This window comes from Sciurus vulgaris (assembly GCF_902686455.1).
Source record: "Sciurus vulgaris genome assembly, chromosome: 11".
NCBI classification, from domain to species: Eukaryota; Metazoa; Chordata; class Mammalia; order Rodentia; family Sciuridae; genus Sciurus; species Sciurus vulgaris.
Genome location: NC_136472.1, coordinates 11,349,464 through 11,368,964, shown reverse-complemented (window position 1 = coordinate 11,368,964; position 19,501 = coordinate 11,349,464).

Genomic DNA, 19,501 nt, shown 5'->3' with positions numbered 1-19,501 from the left:
CTGCGTGTACTTGTGCGCGTACACGTGGCTGAGTGTGGGGGTGTTAGGCCTCCACGCTCAACATCCATTTCCGAGTCTGAATCAGACTCTCCTTACCCCTCCCCCCAATCTCTTTGGTCTCCCTTTTCTCTTCTCCCACCGCCTCTGCACACGTCCCTTTAGAAATAAAAACACTTATTTGGTGGGCGGGAGGGGAGGGTGTCCAGCTTTCCCCTGCCTCCTCCTGACTGCCCCGCTCTGTCCCACGAGGCTTCTTTAAGTCTGAGCAGCAGCGGAGGCAGGGGGATAACGCCCCCCTACAATCCCTGTTCCTGTAGAACTCTTCTTGCCTCCCGCCTAGACTGGGCTAGGTCCCCTTACTAATGGGGAAACTGAGGCAGGAGGCGAGAAGGGAGGTAGGGCGGGGAGAAGCGCTCCCGCCCGGCTCGCTCACCACCCCCGCACCCGCGCCCGATTTAGCCGCAGGGAGGCTGGGAACATTGTCTTTATTTTAAGCCGCCGAGTGCGGCACGAACGCGGCTGCTCGCGACAAAGGGCTTTGCAAAGCGGCTGCAGGCAGCGCTCATGGGGGTCCAGACCCGCCCCCGCGTGACTCCCCAGCCGCCTTGACCCCTCTCCAGCTTTCTTTTGTCCAGGCTGTGCAGGGCAGGATTCTGGGTCTCAGCTCCTGCTAGTTAATATTTTTAGTAGGATTCATTTCTCCAAGGGAGGATTCACTCCTCCAAGCCACCAAGGAAACGCGGGGTCGCCCTTTCGGTGGTTCGGTCCCAATCTTAGTCTTCCCGTGTTGGAGGAGAGAGGCTTCCCTGGGTACGAATCCATCCCACCTTTGCCCACTCGAACCTGCGTGGGCAAGTTAGTGCTCCTCTCTAAGTCACTGGTGTTGGCTGGTGGATAGAAATACCTTCTTTGATGGGTTTGTCTGACCACTGACTAGTTGGGCTTGAGAAGTTAAATGTGGCATGTACCTCTGCTAAAAATGAAAGGTATTCTTATTATTATCATTAATTTGTGGTGCCCAGATTGAACCCAGGGTGTCTGAGCATGCTAGGGAAACCTTCTACTGAGGCTACAAACAGCCCGTGAAAACCATTAGTGTTATTTAAATGTATTGTACACTTACTACGCGCCAGGCCCTGGTAAGCGCTCTATATTCGTTAACCATTGGCTGCTAACAACTTCATGAGGGAAGCTTTATTATTGTTGCCATTTTATGGATGAGTAGATTTACCAGCTGTGCATCCCAAGGGACTGCATGGAGGGTGCACTCTGTGCGACTGAGCCATCCTGGGGTTGGGCATGAAGTGGAATCATACAGGCTACAGTTCCAGGGTCCTGTGGGACAGTAGTTTTAAATTTACAGGCGGAGCATGCCTGTACTCTCAGCGGTGCGGGAGGCTGAGGCAGGCCAAGTTCAAAACCAGCCTCAGCAACTTATGGAGACCTGTCTCAAAAAAAAAAAAAAAAAAAAAAAAAAAAAAAAAAAAATCCATCTAGTCTGAAGGCCTCCTTTGGGTGGAGAGGAAGTGAGCCAGTTCAGGGAGCACACCCCCCAATTGGCAACCCGCTTAAGATTAAACCCTTACACGGCCTGAATCAGGTCAGAAACTCAAACCTACCTAAACTGGACACTTCACGGTACTGATTCTACTGTCCTAGGAGATGGAGACTAGAATGGGAGATCCGGTTCTTTTCTCCCCATCAGGCCTGTGCAGCCCAGCTGGTTGGTCCTCAGGGTCCTCAGGAAACTGACCAGTATGTGGTCTCACCTGTCCTGAGAAGCAACCTCCATTTGGAGACAAGCGGGAAAACAGAGAGACGTTTCCAGGGCGCACCTCTTCGAAACCCCTCCATGGCTGTCCTCCCCGCCTTCCCCAAGAGACTAATTCTTAAAAGGAGAAACTAAAATCCCGGGCGGGGCTGCGGATACAGGTGGCCCAGCAAGGGGGTCCGGAGCCCCGCTGCCCAGGGCCAGGGCAGACACAGCCACAACAAAGTAATACTCTTGGGACAGGAAATTGAGGTTTTCCGAGCCTGCTCCAAAGCTGAGCCGTAGCAGACACAATTCCCCACCACTGCCGGAAGCGTCGCCTCCCCGGCCCAGCTCGGTGCAGGGCACCGCCGCACAGGGGATTGACTTGGAAGCAGCCCCGATCTCCACCTGGAAGCCTCGAGGTCAGCTTCCGAAAAAAGGCTGGGTTTGGGGCAGCCGGGAGCGCGCGCCTGGTGTTTTCCGGAGCAGCCTGGGATCTGGGCAGAGCGCTCCCTGGTCTGTCCGATCGGAACGACTGGCGACGCCGTTGAGTTGACATGACACTCAGGATCCGGCCGGGGTGGGAACCGGGATAATGTCAGACTGGGCCTTGGCAAAGAACTGCGTCCCAATGGGGGCATCCCTGAACGTTCTCTATCACCTATTACGAGGAAAGGACCTCGGAGTCTAGGTCACTTGCCCACGCCTGGAATTGGAAACACTGTTGTGCAGCCCAGATGGAGGAAGAAGGCGCTTTCCCCGAGCCATGGAGGTGGTGCCTCCGCTCTAACCTTGCCAAAGTAGCTCGAAAAATCAATGAATGGCGTCGACTGTTTCGATTGGTCAATGACAGTTCCGTTGGCCACGACCCCAACCACCACAGGGTAGTCTCTTCCCGGCGCAGGTCTAGGTCTCACGTGAAATTGCTGGAGTCCCGCCGGACTTGGGGTGCGAATTTCTTTAAGGTCTCAGTCGGGACCTTAAAGTTTCTCCCTGTCTGCCGAGGAGTCCTGGGGTCCAGGGGCATGATGCAGGTATGCCAGGGCTGATTTCTAGGTCCCCGCCCTTGGCCCTGTCAAGTTTGCTTCCTTCCCTGGCACCCCTTACACAATCCCACAGGCGCCCTGTTCTCAGTCCCCACCTAAACCTAGAAGCGCGAAGTCTGCAAAGTCTAAGATGGTGAGGGATGGGAGGGAGCCAGGTGAGGGGCCCTCAGCCGCCTTCTCTACTCATCTCTCCGGAGACCCTCCCTCTGGCTCAGGTGCAGCAAATACTGGGTGGGCAGGTGTTGCCTCTTACCTCCCTGCCTAGGCCTTGCCAGCCTAGGACCACTGGCTTCCAGTGTTTTCTGACTTCAGAGTTCACTGCCTGCAGCAGCCGCCGTGGTGGCACCCATGACCGTGTGCTCTTAGCAGCACTCGCCTGCTGACCTCTCCAGCTTCAGGCCCAGGAGGGGCTGGGCTGGAGGCAGGGTGCCTGGGGCCGGGGTGTGCCTGGTGTGGAGTTGTGCATTTTCCTTCACAGGGGAGAAATAACATATACCTCGATCATGCCCTTACTGGGTAGGCCTTTCATTGGAGGAGGTGGGTGAGGGATGGCACACGACTAAAGCTCAGAAGACAATAGGAGCTGGCTGGTTAGCCCTTCTTCCTAACTCCCACATTCATTAGCTCTTTACCTGTGTACATTGTCATTCAATCTCCACAACAGTCCCATGCTGTAGGGGCAATTATGGCCCCCATTTCACAGAGAGAAAACTGTGGTCCAGAAAGGGCAGGTTAACTCAGTGGGTCCTCTTGACCCCTCCACAGTTTGTGGGTTTTGCCCCTAACTTGGTACCTGACTTAGAACCCGTTCCTCCACATGGGAGGAAGGGGTATTCTGGTCACTAAGCCAGTTTCCTTGGTCTTTCTTTCTGCAGTCTCATTATTTAACAAACGCTTGCATAGTACTGGTTCTCAGCGTTTTACATGTTTTAGCTCACTTAATTTTTGTAATAACCCTATGAAGTAGGTAGAATTATTAACCTTATTTTATACATGAGGAAACAGAGGCATTGAGATGTTCAGTAACCTGTCCAGGATCACACAGGTAGTAGGTGTAGAGCCAATGATTGCTTCTGTCTTGTCCTAAAGATCCCCCAAATATCATTGCCATTGTGTCCTCATCACTTGCCCCTCTCTTTTCCCTCTCCCCACCCCTTGGGGGGCAGTCAGCCTTTTTGCTAAGGCCTAACCAGACCCTGGCCCCAGGGCCCTCCTTCCCAGCCCCCTTGGCGCCTCCTGTCAGCCTCAGCACTGATGGAGGCTTGACCAGGGCAGGGATTGATGACGAGAGGACCACAGAGGCTGCCTGCTTGTTCAGTCGCCTGCTCTTGCTGTGATTAACCAAGCAATCAAGTTAGGGCTCCAGCTTCTGGGTTGCAGGGGGTGGGGGAGGGCCTGGTGGCTACAGCTACTGCTTCCTGGTATTGAAGGGGTTTGCAAGAGGCTGGAGCCCCCAGAGGAGACCGAGAAGGGGCTGTGCTTAACCTGAAGAGACAAGGAGCATGTGAATCTTGGGGGTGGGGGAACCAAACTTCTCTGTCCTTCTTGTCCCCATCCCCTTTCCACAGAGGTCAGGGGCTGGGTATGTCTGAGCCCGAAGTCTTGCCCAAGAAGGGAAGGAAGCCCCTCCCTGAGGGTTACCTCCCAACAGGAAAAGGCGGCAAGGCAGGGAGACAGTTAGGGACCAGGTTGTGTTTTCGACTGTGGAAGACAGCCCTCCTGCATGGGCCCCAAGTGTTCTCACTTCTGGGGCGAGTTTGCGCGTCTGCAGTTCCCCACTGGTCTGTGAACAACGTCTCTCTTTAGCACATTCCCAGCCTGGGTAGCTTTTTTGCCTCAACGGTTAGTGGGTTGATTCTGTAAACCACTTGGATAAAAACCCAGCCGCAGCTCCAGCCTTCCTGGTGGGGACCATTTTTTCCTTTGCCCTGCATTCAGGAGATGGGTCTATAGAGTTTGACTCATTTAAAAACCACACAGGGCAGCCTATACATATCTTAACTCCTCCAGATTTGTAATGAAGCCCCATACTAAGAGAACATTCTGGAGTCTATGTCCAGCTCTGTGTTCCACACTGGGACAGGAAGAGGAGAAACCAGGGGAACTTTTGAGCTAGATGGGTAGAGAAGATGATCTTGGAAAAGGGATCAGGCAAAACAGAACCCACAGAATTTCCTGGGGGGGAAAAAGGTGAAGAAAGTTAGAGAGCTAGGTGGCCAGTAGAAGCTGTCCCCAGTGGGGAGGGTGGAGACCTGGGAGGAAGACAGTCTGGTTCCAGAGTTCGTGTAGCATATCGGAAATCAGACTGAATCGAACTATTCAAACCCTATCTAGAACTGTGTGGAAGAAAAGGAGTCCATGCCTCTCTCCTAGCCTCTGTCGACCTATCTGCAAATGGGGTGGGGGTAGCGTAAAGATGGACCCAATGGCTCCAAGGCACTCTTGCAGCGCTGGTTCTTTTAAGATGGGACACATTTAAGATGGGACACGTTTAAGATGGGACACTTGAAATTTCACTCAGTTCTGCTTCTCCCAGCAGAGCCTTCCTTTTCTTGGAGCTTTGGTTTCCCGGGAAATAGGATGGGAGGTCAGGCTGGCTCAGTGCTCCTCAAAGTCTGTTTCATGGATGTTGGTAGGTGTTACTTACAGGAAGAAAAGCTTCTGTGATAAAGTAGAAAAGTAGGCAGGCTTTTCTTTACTGCATTAACTGACCAGAGCCTTTTCAATGGTGAATGTATATCGAGAGTCCCGAGAGGCAGAGAGAACACATAGGGCTTCCCAGACTCATTTCACCTCAACATTACTTTCACTTGGAGCATCTCATGGAACTGGAGCTGAGAGACATGCTTGCATGCTTGGGCCACTCTGGACTAGCTTATTGAGAAATCTTCCAGCTCTGACATGTGATTGAGGCATGTCCTTCCACCTGTCAGGTCAAAAAACAATTCTCTTTTTTTTTTTTTTTTGGTACAGGGGATTAAACCCAGGGGTGCTTAACCACTGAGCCACATCCCCAGCCCTTTTATAATTTTTAAGTTTAGGGACAGGGTCTCGCTGAATTGCTTAGAGCCTTTTTAAGTTGCCAAGGCTGGCTTTGAACTCATTATCCTCATGCCTCAGCCTCCTGAGCCACTGAGATTATAGGCGTGTACCACCATATCCAGCAAATCTGAATTCTTGACCTCTTTAAGGGCTCCTTTTCCTGGCCTCAACCTATCCTGTACACTGCCCACTCTGGCTCCCTTACTGTTCTTTCCTGAGAGTGCCTTTCCTGTGGCCTCCCTGGTCCTAAAGGACTTAAACCTCAATTCCACTGCCTTTTCCCTGGACCTTTTTGGTTCTCAGAGAACCTGAAGGGCACTCTCTGGGTTCTCCTGACAAGGGGTCAATGTGGTATCCACCTGCAGCCCTGGTTCCAAGTCCCAGGCCTAGCCCTGACTTTCCCATACTCAGTCTGAAGCCCCTAGCCCCAGTCCTGTCACCAGCCTCCTACATGAGAGTCTCCTGGTTCCCAGCTCTGATCCAATACCTTAATCTATAGCCCCAAGTCCTCATCCAACTTCCCAACCATGGCTTCCAACCTCCCTCTCAAAATGATTTCTGAGATTCTGGGTTCTTGAGGGTTAATAGGCAGCCCCTTTCCTCTCCCTGGCTGCAGCTGTAACCTACTTGGTTTTTGGGCCTGAGCCAGGGGCCTGGGCCAGAGGAGAGCAATTGAGCATACTGGCAGGATGAAGGGTGAACCCCAGGAGATGAGGACAAGTTTTTATAGTGAGACTGCCCCAAAGCCCAGCCTGGTTCAAGGTAAGGAAGCTCCTTGGAGGCACAGTACAGATATAAACAGGAACATTCTAGTGCGCTAAATGTTGGGAAGTGGGGGTTGGGGGCATGTTAGTCCATTTTCTGTTGCTAATAACATAATACCATACGGTGCGTGAATTGTAAAGAAAAGAGGTTTATTCTGGCTCACAGTTCTGAAGGTCCAAGGCGGAGGGCCACATCTGGAGATGGCCTTCCTGCTGGCAGACTCCTGAGGCAGTGCAGGGCTTCACACGGCAAGAGGCAGAGTCCGTGTGCATGTGTGTGTCTTTTGGTCTCCCTTCTTTTTCTTTTCCATGTTTTAAAAACCAGAACAATTACTGGGTGACTAATAATTGACATTTCCAGGATGAACTGGGTGCTGCTACAACTGCCCTCTTAGGTTTAAGTCTCGCTCCTCATCTTGAATCTTCCACGTACAAGTTTTAGGTGACTCAGTTCTGGTGGTCTTTCAGCCTTGGCACTGCAATTATACTTTCTCTTGGGCTTGGCAGGGTAGTCACAATTGTCACAGGTTACTTCTTGAAGGGCCACAGCGGTGGCACTGTGTGTGTCTTATTAGGACACTTTCCAAAGGATGGTACTCCCTTCACCATCTTGCTTGACCCTGTGATTACCTCACGATGAGGATCAAACTTCGACATGAGTTTCGGAGAAGATGTACCGTGTTTAAACCCTAGCAAATTTTGCCCCTGGTCTCCCAAAGCTCCTAGGCTTCTCACATACCAATGCAATCATTCCATCCACATAGTCCCAGAGTCTTAACTTGTTCCAACAACAATTAAAGAGTCCAAAGTTCAAGATCATATCTGAAACTCACAGACTTCTAGCTGTGAGCCTATAAAATCAAAGCAAGTTAGGAACTTCTAACATCCAATGGTAGGAAAGGCACGAACTGTACATTACCAGTTCAAAAGGAAGGAATAGGCAAGTGCCAAGGAGCACTCATCCTGGAGCAAGGTTGAAATCCAGCAGGGCAGACATTAAATCCTTAAGCTCCCTTCCAGCGTCTTGTGCCCACTGGTGTAAGGGACCCTTGGGGGCCTACTTCTCTGGCTTTGCTGGTTGTTCCCCAAATGCTATCTGGAATTGCATGCAGATGCCCCCAGCTTTCCTGGTGGGCGTGGCATTCCTGGAAGCTTTACCTTCCTGGGCGCCCACTGTGGCTCCATCCCTACAGCTCCACTAGGCACCAACCCGCTGGGCATTCTTTGCAGCAACTCCGTGACAAACCTCTGCTTGGCCTCCCAGGCTTTCCTGTGAAATCTTGATGGAAGCCGCCATGACCCCGCGGCTCTTATTTTCTGTACGCCTGAAAAATAGTGCCATGTGGATATCGAAGTCTGCTGCCTGCACAAGACGTACCTGAATCTATTTGAATTATGATTATGGAGCACTTTGCTGGAAAGCAGGAATCCCCAGGGAGCCCTGGACAGCAAGCCTGGGGTGTAGTCCTTAAAACAAAAGTGCACTTCTAGGCCTCTGAGCCTGTGAAAGGAGGGGCATCCTGGAAGATTTCTGAGATGCCCTCGAGGCCTTTTCCCAATTAGCACAGACTCCCTCTTATCTGCGCTGCTCTGTACCCTGGCTGCATCTTTCCATTTCCATCTTAAACAGTGTTTTGCTCTCTTCTTGGCTAACCTGTGAATTTTCAAAATCTTTTTACTCTCCTTTTCATCTTACTGTAAATCTAACTAAAGCAGCCAGTGATACCCAGGCTATAGCCAGAAAGCTTTGTTGTTTTGGAATTTCTGCTAAAATAGAGTCAATTCCTATTAATTTCAGCCTTCCATGAGGTCTTGGGGCATGGGCACAGGGTATCCAAATTCTTTGCCATGGCATAGCCAGAATATCTTGATTCTAGTGGAATCCTCATTTACATCTGAGATTAGGTCCCTAGTCTTATCTTCGGAACCTTCCCTAGAATTGCCCATAATGCTCCACTGATAGCATTCTAGACCTTTTCCAGCCCTTTCCTCCAACCTTTCTCAATCCCTACCTGTAACTCAGTTCCAAATATACTTTTATACTTTTAGGTGTTTGTTATTAGCAATGGCCTCACTCCTGGTACCTGTTTTCTGGATTAGTCTGCTTTTCTTACTATAGTGAAATAACTGAAGCAGGCTAACTTTATACAGAAAAGAGGTTTTTTAAACTAACCATTTTTGATACTGAAAGTCTAAGCAGCAAGGTGCAGGCTATGGTGAGGGTCCCCCTTGATTATGTAGTGGGTGGCAGTGGCAGGAGTACACGTGGAAGGAACAGATCACATGCCAGACAAAGCCAGAGAGAGATCGGGTGGAGCCAGGTGCAGACTTGTATAACCACTATCTTACCAGAGTCGCAGGAGAAAGGTCTTAATCCCTTCTGAGGGTGGTGTCCCCAACCACCTAAGGACTCTCACTAGGACCACCTCTTAAAGGTTCTACCGCCTTGCACATCACTGCACTGGGGACCAAGGCACCAGCACATTAATCTTTGGGGGACAAACTACGTCCAAACTTAGCAGGAGGAAAGAATAAACATAAGGAGAAGACAGAGGGGCTGTCATAAAGGTCAACCACACAATGCCTGAACTGGTGAATTTCGGAAGAACCATTTGCAACCGGGTGTGGTGGTACACGCCTGGGATTCCAACGGCTTCGGAGACTGAGGCAGGAGGATCCTAAGTTCAAAGTCAGCCTTAGCAAAAGTGAGGCACTGAAGGGATGGGGATATAGCTCAGTTGGTAGAGTGCTTGCCTTGCAAACACAAAGCCCTGGGTTCAATCCCCAGTACACACACACACACACACACACACAATGTGAGGCACTAAACAACTCAGTGAGACCCTGTCTCTGAATAAAATGCAAAAAAGGGTTTGGGGGATGTGGCTCAGTGGTACAGTGCCCTGAGTCAATCCCTGGTACCGAAAACCAAACAAATAAACAAAACAAAAACAAACAAAAAAACCCCAACCATTTGCAGAGGGGGATTCTGAGGCCCTGTGACTTGCCAAAGACTGTTACAACTCAGTGGCCAATACCGGACCCCAAATTGTTTGCAGTTTCCAAAGTGCTTTCTCTCCATTGCTTCCTCCTTGAAATACTTTTTGACGCTTAGCCCCTGGGGACAGCCCCTCTAGGGTGTCCCCTCTACCTCCCTGACTATAGTGCCTTATTCTCCTTTGCTGATAGTCTCAGCTTTCCACTCTCTAAACTTTGGAGCTCTGGCTCTGTCTGGACTTTTGCATCTGCTCCCTGGGTGAGCTCAGGCTACACCCGCACACCAGTGATCCTAAATTTATGTCTCCAGCTCAGGCTTCTTTGACCACCAGACATGTACAACAGGGACAACTGTAGCTCTCTGTCATAGGGTTACTGTGAGGGTTGCATGAGTTCAGACACGTAAACTGTTGGCTAAGTGAGCCCTTGTGCTGCTGGGGATCAAACCCAGAGCTGCATGCATGCTAGGCAAGCGCTCTACCACCGGGCTGCACCCCCAGTCCAGAGCGAGCACTAAGACTGCAGCTGTGATTACTGCTGTCACTGCCTGCCAGCTCCATTCGGATGTCTAGAATCATCTCAGACATGACTCATCCTGATCCCCAAACTTGCTCTCTCTGCAGCCTTGTCCATCATGGTAGATGGCATCTCCGTCCTTCTAGTAGCACAGATCCAATCTGCCAGAGTCATCCTTGACTCCATTCCTTCTCTCACATCCCAAATCTAATTAGTTGGAGTCCTGTGTCTCTTCCTTAAGCATATCCGAAGGTGGCCACTGTGGTCCTTGATGGTGTTTCTCTTGCTGGATTACTACCTCCACATTTGTCTACCTGTTTCTGTCCAGACCCATCTCTAGTCTCATCTCAACACAGCATCAGAAGGCTCCTTTCTTTCTCAGAGTAAAGCCAGAGTCCTTCTAGTGACCTGCTTGGCCCTAGAGCAGTCTCTGCTTTCTCCTTGACTTCCTTCCTGCTCCTGCTGCTCACTGCTCTGCTCCAGGCACAATGGCCTTGCTGTGCCCAGGACACACCAACCACTTTCCTGCCTCAAGGACATTGTACAGCTGTTACTTTGCTCAGGTAATAGTAAACAGTCAGGTTTCTACAAATAAAGGTTATGATAGAGATTGTGCAAAGGAGAGGCTTGGGTCAGTGGGCCACACAGACAGGAGCACAGAGACCTTTGGCAGGGGCCAGATCATAAAAGTTCCTGAGGACTCATGCAGTCAAGGAAGGTGTATGTGTGCAGGGAATGGTGGAGACTAGGGTGAGATGAGGAGCAAGAATTTAAGGGGGTTTCAAAGAACTCAACAATCATGATAAATATTTTAACAAATCAAAATCTATGCAACAAAATTTATGATGAATGAAAGAAATATCAAACATGATTAAAGAAAAGATCAGACAGGGCTGGGATTAGGGTGAGGCCAGAGAGGTGAGTCTTACTCATTCATGATAGACCTGGTCTTGTACTGCAGGTCAGTGACTCAAGATCCTTCTGGAACCATGGGGGATGGGCTGATCAGGGACACTATGCAATGGTTCAGGGAGAAAATAAGGTGCAGCGGCCTGGGCCAGGGGAGTAGCAGTGGGTTAGACAGGAGTACCTGGCCTGAAAAATGGGCTCAAGAGAAGTGAATGACATAAAGGACAGAAACCCTGTGCTTAGTGGTGGTGCAGGTTTGGTTGGGAAGTTGGTTGGGTAAAGATCAGGGAGGGACAGGGCTGTGTGAGTGAAGGGATGATCACCTGTCTTGTTGCAGACTGTCCTGAACCTGTCAGGACAGCAGCAGGTGGAGAAATGAGGGTGAATACCACAGAAGTCCTTCTGTCATTCCCAGCTGAGGCGGGATCAGGAGAATGGAACTTTGAGATGACCCTGGTGACAGTGTCTCAGGGGTTGGAGCTGTGTTGGTGATCTGAAGGCTGCATTCAGAATCAATGAAAATGGGCTGGGCCCAGGTTAAGGGCTCTCAGGGATCAGAGAATGGAAAAAAGGTGGATCTAGAAACTGGGACCTTGACCAAGTACCTGTTGTCTGCCTATGCCACAGGTCTTCAGGCATTCGCCCCTGCCCCTGCAGAGCCAGCTGCAGATCGTGCCAGTTCTCCTCCTTTCCTCTTTGGGGTTGGGGCGATGTGTGCCTCTTTCTGGATGTGGAGGAGTCAGGCTTCTTGGCTCAGGGTAGGGTCCCATGAGTTCAGGAAGGGACCGGATTATGGCTAGGGTGAGAAGATGGATCTGAATGAACTGCTAACTTTTGTCATTGAGCAGTCACAGCTTGTGTCTAAGCCCCTTCTGCCTCTCTGCTGTCACTGCCAGGGCTCCTGAACCAGCCCCAGGTTCTTCCTGAAGTGATAACCAGAACTTGTACTGGGACCAGAAACCCTGAGTTCTGTTCTCGACTGCAGATCACGGCCATCCTCCATCCCTCTCACTTGACCTCCCCAATGCCATCAGTTCCTATCAACCCAGGAGGAGGCAGGGCCCCAGGGATGGAGGATGGAGAGATCAGACCTCAGAGACTTTCCTGGCTGCAGTTTGCTTTCTGGTGTCTCACCACTGCCAGCCCAGAGGTAGATTACTGGAGGCAGATTACAGAAGAAACCGGAAATAAAGCAGGAAAGCTTAGGTTATCTGGGAGGCTGAACTTCCTGGACAAGAGCCCAGAGGAGGTGACAAACTGCTCCTGCAGCCAGGACCTGGCCAGGAGGGAGGGACTGTTACCCTCTGTCAAAGCATTCTTCTCTCCTTTCTTCCTTTCTCCTTGTTTTCCAGGTGTCTGCACTTGCCTTAGGGAGGGGAAGAGGTTTAAAGCCTCCTGATCAGCTGACCTCATCTTACTTCCTTTTCCACTTCCAGGAAAGGGTGAACAGGGGAGGGAGAGGAGAATGGTGCATAAAGGTTTTCAAGGTGTGAAAAAGCCTTGAAGGAGCAGAGAAAGTGGATGAGGAGCACATCCATGAATCCTGTCAAGCCAACTGCTGGGGTTCAAGTGTAACTCCACTGTTTCTTAGCTGTGTTTCTCATCTTTTTCACCTTGAGGATAATACTAGTACTTCACAATGCTAGTACTTAACCTTATAGGTTATTGAGAGTTTCAGACATGTAAAATGACATATGTCCACCATTACGTTATCATGCAGAATAGTTTCACTTCCCTGGAAACTATTTTGTCTATCCATCTTCCTCCTCCAAACCCATGACAACCACTCACCTTTTTACTGTTTCCGTGTATTTTGTATTTTAGATGCTATTGTAATTGTCTTTTTAATTCCAATTTCTGGTTGCTTATTGCTAGTATATAGAGCTTCAGTTCTTTTTTTCACATTGATCATAGAACCTGCAGCCTTGCTAACCTCATTTCTTAGTTGTAGTACCTTTTTTTTTTTTTTTTTTTGGTTGATTCCATTGGATTTTCTCCACTGACAGTCACTGTGTGACTTTTTAAACCAAGGGTTGACTGACTAATGTGGTGTGACCACTGTGCAGGAACTGGAGAGAAGAGTGGAAGAAGTTGTGCATAGCTGCTTTTAATGAAGTAGCTTTGGTGGGCCTGGCCAGGAGGCGGGGACCCAGGGGCAGTGCTGCCGTGAGACCCCAGGCCCACAGTCCCTCCTGCCCTCCACAGGCTGCCATTCTTCATTTCTCTTCTTGGTGTGACTCTCTGGGAGATGCAGGGGATACTTCCTTCTACCCTTTTCCCCTTCCCTGTCCTCAAGGCCTGGTTCAGAACCACCTGCTGCTTCTACTTCACCGGTAGGAGAAGCAGGGTTTGGGAGGAGAGTTGGGGAATCCTTTTGAGGTGTCTGTGCTTAGTTGTCCTACTTTATATCCCAAACCACCCACTGTTTCTAAGAGCCAAGAATCCCAGGGAGGATTCCAGGAAACTCAGCTATCTGTGAAATAGGACCCAGGAGACTCAGGTGGCAGGGGACCTGGGTGTTTGCCTTGATAAGTTTGCCCAGATAAGTGACCCTTTGCTCTTCCCTGGGTCTGACATTTTTTGACAAAAGGGTTTGTATCAGGAACTGTGAGCTTCTTATGACCCTGAAGATAGGGGGTAGGAGAGAGTGCAGCCCACATTTTCTTCAGGTCCTGCATTGTGTTGGGCTGTGAAGGCCCAGGATCTCTGGCAGGAGGACAGTGACTGGGCTGGCAGCTGTGGTACTAGGGACTGAATCCAGAGCCTTGAAAATGCTAGGCAAGCACTCTGTCACTGAGCCATATCCCCAGAATAGACTTGCGACCACCTCCAATTTTTTTTTTTAAGTCTTAAGAAATCTGAAAGCCAGGAATGGTGGAGTATATCTGTAGTCTCAGCCACTTAGGAAGCTGAGATGGGAGATCACTCGATCCCAAGGGTCCAAGATTCTATCTTGAAAAAAGAATTATCTTCCCTCTTCGGAATGAATTTATTTTTGGTTCCAGGTTGAAATATGGATTGCATACTGTTGGCTTCCAGCGTGGGTGAGTAGATGTCCTGGTGCTAACTGAATAGTCTGTGTGAGCTGCGGGGCTACCTTCACAGCTTTCCAGGTTCCGTCCAGGATAGGTCTGTTCTGGGCTTGGGATCCTTTTCCACTGGCCTATTTGTTTTTCCTGCCCCATCACCCACAGCCTTCATTACTACAGTTCTATAATAAGAGTTTATTTATTGATTTATCTGTTTATTTTTGTGGTCCTGGGGCTTGAACCCAGGGCATTGGGCATGTGAGGCAAGCACTTTACCACTAAGCTACGTCCCCAGTCCTCTATGAAGAGTTTATAACAGGTACTGATTTCTGGTAGGGCAATCCTTTCACCTTGTTCTCAAAACAGCATCTTAGTTACACTAAGCACTTTCATATAAGTTTTAGAATTTGCTTTGTCAGTTCCTTGAAAATGTATACTGGAATTTTTGTTCAGAATCGCACTGAATCTATAAGTCAGTATAAAATAATCAACATTTTAATATCATACTATGCCAATTATGAGTTGGCACGGGGTTTCCTACTCATGTACATGGTATAATTAAATTTTCTTTAGTACCTTTCAGTATAATCTTTAAATTTTCTTGATACAGGAATTTAAAAATTATACTTTTAAATTTTTAGTAGAGTATAATTGATATTAAATTTATTTATTTACTTATTTATTTTTTGTACTAAAGATTGAACTCAGAGACACTTCACCACTGAGCAACATCTCTAGCCTTTTAAATTTTTTTTTAAATTTTGAAACAGAATCTTCGTAAGTTGCTTAGGAACTTGCTTAGTTGCTGAGGCTGGCTTTGAACTTGCTATACTCCTTCCTCAGCCTCCCCAGTCCCTGGGATAACAGGTGTGTGCCCCCACTACCATCCTGATATTTTTAGTTGTACAAGGACACAATACCATTATTTAATTAATTAATTTATTTTTATATGGAGCTGAGGATCAAACCCAGTGCCTCACACATGCTCAGCAAGCACTCTATCACTGAGCTAGAACCCCAGCCCCTACCATCCTGATTTTTAAATTTATGGACCATGTAACCAGCCACTCTGCCAAATTTTAGTAGTTCTGATAATTTTACATTTCATGTAGGGAATTATCTTTCTATACACAGTGACATGTTTTTTCCTTCTTATTGGGAAATAAGAAGGAAATTATAATTATAATACATATTATAATGTGTTTTTTTGAGACAGGGCCTCACTAAGTTGCTTAGGGCCTTGCTCAGTTGCTGAGGCTGACTTGGAGGTCACGATCCTCTTGCCTCTGCCTCTCAATAATTATATATGTATTATAATTATATGTATTATAATTACACATAGCACTGGGGTTCATTGTTACATGTTGGTTCATGCACACAACGTAACATACAATTGGATAAATCATAGTGACAGTTTTGATGTTCTTTTCAGTCTTACTTCTGTTATTTGCTACTATTATCCTTCACACTTTCCAGGATAATATTGAACTGAGGAGATAATATTGAGGAGAAAATTGATATTTGATAATATCAATTGAATATTGATAATATTGAGGAGAAAATGAGTACATTGGTCTTGTTCCTAAGTTCTAATGTTTTACCTTTAAGAATAGTTTGCTGTGGATCTTTGGTATCTGTGCCATAGCAAGTTCAGTTTCCTTCTATTACTATTTTATTAAAGAGCATTTTAAAAATTTCATTTTGTTTTTTGTTTTTTGTTGTGCTGGGGATTGAAATAGGGCCTTGGCATGCTCAGCAAGCATTCTATCATAGAGCTGAGTGCAGTGGTGCACACCTGTAATCCCAGAGGCTTGGGAGGCTGAGGCAGGAGGATTGCAAATTCAAAGCCAGCCTCAGCAACTTATCAAGATCCTACCTCTAAATAAAATATAAAAACACAAAAAGGGATGGAGATGTGGCTTAGTGGTTAAGCACCCTTGGATTCAATCCCTGGTACCAAAAAAAAAAAAAAAAAAAAAAAGAGTGTTTTTAATAGATGCTAATTTTGTTAAGCATTTTTTTGCTTTTGTTGGGATGGTAATCTATTGATGCATTTTTTATGCTAAACCATCCTTGCTGTCCTGGAGTAAGTTCTATTCTGTCACGATGTGGTATCTTTTTATACATCACTGGATTCATTTTTCTAATCTTTTGTTTAGGATTTTTGTGTGTTTATGAATGATACTGTTTCATGCTTTTTCTTTCATAATTACCCTTCTTTGGTTTCAGTATCAAGGTTACACTGGCCTCCTTGAAGGAACTTGAGATAATTCCTGGTTTTCTCTCTTTTAGGGGAGAACTTGGGTGTGGTTTCTGAGACAGGACCTCACTAATTTGCTTAGGGCCTTGCTAAGTTGCTGAGGCTGACTTGGATGTCACGATTCTCCTGCCTCTGCCTCCCAAGCTGCTGGGATGAGAGATATGTGCCACCACACCTTGGGGGAAGAATTTATGTAAGATTGAAGAATTGTTTTTTAAAAGTGTGATAAAACTCAAGTGTAATATTATCTAGAACAGGTGTTTGAGGCAGATTTTGAAAGTTTGCTATTCAAATTTTTAATTTATTTAGTTTTCCTATATTATCTTTTTTTTTTTTTTAAACATTTTTTAGTTGTTTGTTGATGGACCTTTTTTTATATGCGGTGCTGAGAATCAAACTCAGTGCCTCACACATGCTGGGCTAGTGCTCTACCACTGAGCCACAACCCCAGCCCCCCTATATTATCTTTTAAAGAAATTTGTCAACTTCATATAAAAACTTAACTCTGGCATATACTAGTTTATAGACTTTTTTTTTTTTTTTTTTTTGCATTGCTAGGGATTGAACCCAGGGCCTTGTGCTTGCAAGACAAGCACTCTACCAACTGAGCTATATCCCCAGTCCCCTGTTTATGGACTTTTAAAATACTTTTTTCTTTCTCTTTTTCTGTGTGTGTATGTGTAGTAGTGGGGATTAGACCAAGGCCTTGTGCCTGATAGGCAAGCACTCCACCACTGAGCCACATCCCAGTCCTATTTTTGCTTCCTTAACTGGTAAATTTAATCCATTTATATTTATTATGTTGATTAATGTATTTCGAGTTATCAATACTATCTTATTTTCTGTCTTTTATTTGTGGCAACTTCATATTTTTTGTCTTCCTTTTTTCTTTTAAAGAATAGATAGACATTTGTGTCTTTTCCAGTTGAAAATGTTCTTCCTGATCTAGGGCCTGATTTTCCCAGGATATTTCCAGGATACCTCCCAGACACCTCCTCCAAATCTTACTGCATTACCAAAGGGTATAGCTCCCCTGTGTACCCAGAGATGCAGGTGATAGGCCAGCAGTACACCTTTTCCTAACACAGTCATTGTGATGTAGAAGAATAACTAGTCTAGAAAGGAATGAAGAAGATGAAAGCATAATGGGAAAGTTTAAAGGAACCTGGGGTTTTCCCCACTCTTCTTGGGGGCATATCGGGACAGGAGGCAGGGATGGGCATATGCTTACCTAGGGGGGCAGTTGCACAAACCAAAATGCAGACCCTTTACTATAGCAATAAGGTCATTTGGATAAGCCTGTGTCTCGGCAGCTTTGTGGCCAGAGAGTCCAGGAAATAAAACAGTAGGTCCATGGTTGTGAAGTGATTCAGGTATATATTGATCTCTAAATGGTGTATACTCAAGACTGAGCTATAGAAGCTAAAGAAGAGTGCAATCCTGGGCAGAAGCTGAGGGGATATGCTCTGGATGATAGCTGTGCCTCGTCTTTCCAGCAATCACAGCTGGCAAATTGCTGCCACCTCTATTTTCTCCCTTTGGCCTTACATCATCCCTATGAGTGAGGTTATGTTTCAAATACAGATAAGAAAATCTTTTCTTAACTCTGAAGACAGGATATTACCTATCAGATATTAGACGGCATTTAAAAATTATCTAGAAATATATGTATATATGCATATATATGTATGTGTGTGTGTGTGTATATATATATATATATATATATATAAACTTAGTTAGCATAGATTGCCCCAACAGGGGGACCTGTTTTTCACAGGTGCATGCTGTTATTAACTGAATGCCCAGGTAGGGTGTGTGTGTGTGTGTGTGTGTGTGTGTGTGTGTGTTTTCTCCCTAGGTATGCTCAAGTAGCAACTGATGAATTCAAAGAAGAAAACATTAATTTAGGACAGGGGATGTGGTAGAACACTTGCCTAGTAAGCATGAAGCCCCGAGTTAATCCCCAGTATCATAAAAAAAATTACAGCAAGTGTTTTGTTTTTCTGAGTGATGTGTGCAGTTTGAATCTAGAGATGAATTCTTAGGACACGGAGGAGACTTGAGAGGTTACATGAGGGAACAGTCGGGAGACAGAGGGGAAAAATCAATGGCTGTTAGCCAAGGATGGGTTTGAAGGGAACTGAAATGCCTGCTAAGCATTTTTTGCTGTGTGCTCTGTGCTATAAGCATCTCTTTTGTCTCTCCATGGAATCTTGTAAAGTCAACAATGTTTGGTGACACATGTGGGCAGTTTTGCTCTTTTGCAGCGTGATGAAGGGCTGCATCTTGCTTCAGAGTTGTGGGGGGCACAGCAAGAAGCTGTCTGCAAGGGGACAATCTTGAAAGAGCCACCCTACTCTCCAGGAAAATAAGATTAGACCGGAGTGTGTAAGAGACCCTTATCAACACTCAGTCCTATTTTTTTTTTTTTTTCTGGGTACTGGGGATTGAACTCAGGGGCACTCGACCACTGAGCCACGTCCCCAGCCCTATTTTGTATTTTATTTAGAGACAGGGTCTCAGTGAGTTGCTTAGTGCCTTGCTTTTGCTGAGGCTGGCTTTGAACTCACGATCCTCCTGCCTCAGGCTCCCAAGTCATGGTGTGTCACTATGCCAGGCAAGTACTCTTGCCCATTTAAATCAATAATTAAACTGAATGCTATTGGCACTGGAATAGACAGACTAATCCATGAGACTGAGTGTTTCAGTAACATATGTGATACCAGCCAGTAAAGATGGGCCTGTTCATTAAATGGGTTTGGGGCAATTAATTAATCTAGACCCCCAAAAGAATCCGACTTCCTACCTTATGCTAAATTAAATTTCTGGCAGATTATGACAAAATACTAAAGCTCAAACAAGTATGAATGCATTTGAAAGAAGTCTAGGTGAATAGGTGAATAATTTTATACTCAGGGGGAGGGGACACCTTTCTAAGAGTAACCTGAACGTGGAAGTTGAATTTAAAAAAAATGCATATGAGCTGTGGAAGTTGCTCAGTTGTAGAGCACTTGCCTAGCATGTGTGAGACTCTGATTCCAACCCCAGTCATGCAAGAAAGAAAGGAAGAAAGAAAGAGAAAAGAAAAATAGGGTAGCAGTATCTTCCTCCCTCCCTCCCTCCCTCCCTCCCTCCCTCCCTCCCTCCCTCCCTTCCTTCCTTCCTTCCTTCCTTCCTTCCTTCCT